Genomic DNA, 3,652 nt, shown 5'->3' with positions numbered 1-3,652 from the left:
ACTATTGTTGCCAGTGTTGTTTCACCCTTAATTGTTACAATCTCAACCGATGAGTATATCAGACTTACAAAGTATCAAGAACCTATGAATAAAACCAGTCCATCCCCTACCCTTATTAAGTCAGATAACAAATGTCTCAAGCAACTGTATCATTGATTCGGGTGTCATAAATCACATGTTAGGTAATCCCAAAATTATCTCAAAATTTCTGCCATATAAAACACCATCCTCTATTACCATAGCTGATGGGTATAGTTATACCATTAAGGGATCTGGGACAGTTAACCCCACTTCATCTATTACATTGTCCTCTGTGCTAGGTTTACTTATCCTTGCCTTTAATCTAATTTCTATGAGTAATCTTACCAAAGAACAATAATGTTTTGTCTTATTATTTCCCAATTATTGTCTTTTTCAGGATCTTATGACTAAGCAAATTAGTGGTAAAGGACATGTATCAGACGACAGTCTCTATATTCTTGATGATTGGGTTCCTTCATCAATTGCTTGATCCAGTATCACCTTATCATTTGAAGCGCATTACCGATTGGGACATTCTTCACTACCAGTTTTGAAGAAATTATATCCATAGTTTCATAATTACCTTTAATAGATTGTGAGTCTTTTCATTTTGCAAAATACCATAGAAGCTCATAAAGTCCTACAAATAATACAGGAGTTGATTTTGCTTTTGAATTAGTTCATTTAGATATTTGGGGACCATATACTATTGTGTTTAAGTTTGGGTTCAGATATTTTGTTACTTTTATGGATAATTTTTCTCGAATGAAATGGATTTACCTTATGAAAAATCATTCTAAAGTATTCTCCTATTTCTCTAATTTTGTAATGAGATTAAGACATAATTTAATGCTTTTGTACATATACTGAGGAGTGATAATGCCAAAGAATTCATGTCAACATCATTTCAACATGAATCAATATGGTGTTCTTCATCAATTTTCATGTGTGGATACATCCCTTCGAAATGAAATGCTGACACAAAGAATAGATATTTGCTTGAGACTGCCCATGCATTGTTATAATCAAGGTAGCTAAGTAATTTTGGGCAGATATCCACAACTAATATTTTAATTAATTGTATGCCATCCACAGTGTTTAATGATAATATTCCTTATGATGTTCTCTTTCCTAATAAGCAAATATTTTTAGTTGAGCCAATGGAGTTTAGGAGTACATGTTATGTTCGTGATGTGATACCCCATGTTACAAAATTAGATCCAAAGGCCTTAAAGTGTGTCGTTTGGGATATTCTCGCCTATAAAAGGGTTATCGGTGCTACTATCCAACTCTTAATAGATTTATGGTGTTGATAGATATGGTATTTTTGTAGAACATACCTTTTTTTCCTCTCCTGACACTTCTCCCACTCAGGAGAAAGAGGAAGAATGGCTTATCTATAAGATCACTCCACCAAGATCATAAAACCATAAAGATATTCCTGCTAGTGTCGAGCAGTCAACTAAAATTTTGTCTGATGATGTCCCTCCTGCTCAAACAAAGCCATCGATAGTACAAGTTCATGAACTCTTCCATCATCAGATCCTTTTTTGATCAATTCCTCTTCAACAAAAAATCTTGACATTCTTATTGCTCTTTGCAAAGGTAAGTGTCATTGTCAATCAGTATATTTTATTGCTAAGTTTATCTCATATGACCACTTGCCTCCTATATCTTGTTCTTTAATTGCTTCTCTAGATTCTATCTTTGTACCCAAAATAGTTGGCAAATCTTTGACTGACCCTGGGTGGTATATTGCAATGCTCGAGAAGATACATATGTTAGATGAAATTGCATTTGGGATTTGGTGAACTTTCCAAAAAAAAAGAAAGGCAATGGAATGTAAATAAGGTTTTACTATCAAAGTAAATCCTGATGGTTCTGTGGCAAGGCTTAAAGCTAGACTGGTGGCTAAAGGATATGCTCAAACTTATGGGGTAGATTATTCTGATAGTTTTTCTTTAGTGTCCAAACTCACTTCCATTCATTTGCTTATTTCTCTAGTTGCTTCTGTAAATAGGTCGTATATTAATTGGATATCAAGAATGTATTTCTTTATAATGATCTCTAAGAAGAAGTGTATATAGAAGCTAGAGCAACCCCCTGGCTTCGTTGCTCAAGAAGAGTATGGAAAAGTCTATCACCCGAAGAAATCTTTGTATGGTCTGAAACAGAGTCCTTGTGCTTGATTTGGGAACTTTAGTGAAGTGGTTCAGAAGATTGGGCTTACGAAGAGCAAATATGATCATTCAACCTTCTATAAACATTAACAGTTGGCATTATTCTTCTTGTATATGTGGATGACATTGTCATTACTGGAGTGATTATGTAGGAATATCTTCTCTCAAATCATTTTTGCATTCGATGTTTCACATGAAAGACTTGGGACAACTGAAATACTTCTTGGGAATAGAAGTAAGTAGTAGCATAAAGGGAATCTGTTTATCTCAAAGAAAGTATATCCTTGACTTTCTTGAGGAACTAGAAACTGGGCAGCTAAGCCTTGTCGTAATCCAATGGTTCCTAACATGCAGCTAACAAAAGATGATACTGATCCTTTTGATGATCCAGAGAGATATAGGAGATTAGTTAGGAAATTAAACTATCTTATTGTAACTCATTCGAATATTCTTTTGCAGTAAGTACTGGTAGTCAGTTCATGTCCATACCTACGGTCAAACATTAGGTAGCCTTGGAATATATTTTTTGTTACTTAATAAGAGCCCCTGAACTTGGCATAGTATATTATAACAATGGACATTCTCGGATTGAGTGTTTTGCAGATGTTGATTGGGCTAGATCCAAAATTGATAGGAAGTCTACTACTAGCTATTGTATTTTTGTGGATGAAAATTTAGTAAACAAAATGTTGTATCTCGATCCAATGTAGAATCTGAGTATAGACTTATGGCACAATTCACATGTGAGATTATATGGATATATCACCTCTTAAGTGAAGTTGGGTTGAAGTATCATATCCCAGCAAAACTTTGGTGTGACAATCAAGTTGCCCTTCATATCGCCTCAAATCCAATGTATCACAAACAAAGGACACCAAAGTGGACTGCAATATGAGAAGAACCAAGAAAACTTGATTTCCACAAGCTATGTGAAGAAAGAAGAATAGCTAGCTAATTTATTCACAAAGACATTGAATGGAGCTCGAGCTAACTATTTGTGTAACAAGCTGGGCATGATCAACATATATGCTCCAGCTTGAAGGGGAGTGTTACATAATAATAATAACGAAAAATCCTACATGATTTGTTTTAATTTACAAGAATCTTTAAGTTTGAACTAAATGTTGTAAGGAGAATTTAAGAGTTTGTATAATTGAAATAATAGGTTTGTTAATTTATAGAAATTAAAGTGAAATTAATATATATATATATATATATATATATATATATATACACACACACATACAAAGTATACCCAATGACCCAATAAGAAAAAAACAAACCAAACCAATAACCTAAGAAAAATCCTATATGATGTGTTTTAATTTACAAAAATCTTCAAGTTTAAATTAAATGTTGTAAGGAGAATTTAAGAGTTTGTATAATTGAAATAATAGGTTTGTTAATTTATAGAAATTAAAGTGAAATTAATACACACACACACACACACA

The sequence above is a fragment of the Capsicum annuum genome, chromosome 3 (genome assembly GCF_002878395.1).
Source record: "Capsicum annuum cultivar UCD-10X-F1 chromosome 3, UCD10Xv1.1, whole genome shotgun sequence".
NCBI classification, from domain to species: Eukaryota; Viridiplantae; Streptophyta; class Magnoliopsida; order Solanales; family Solanaceae; genus Capsicum; species Capsicum annuum.
Note: the sequence above shows the minus strand (reverse complement) of the source record.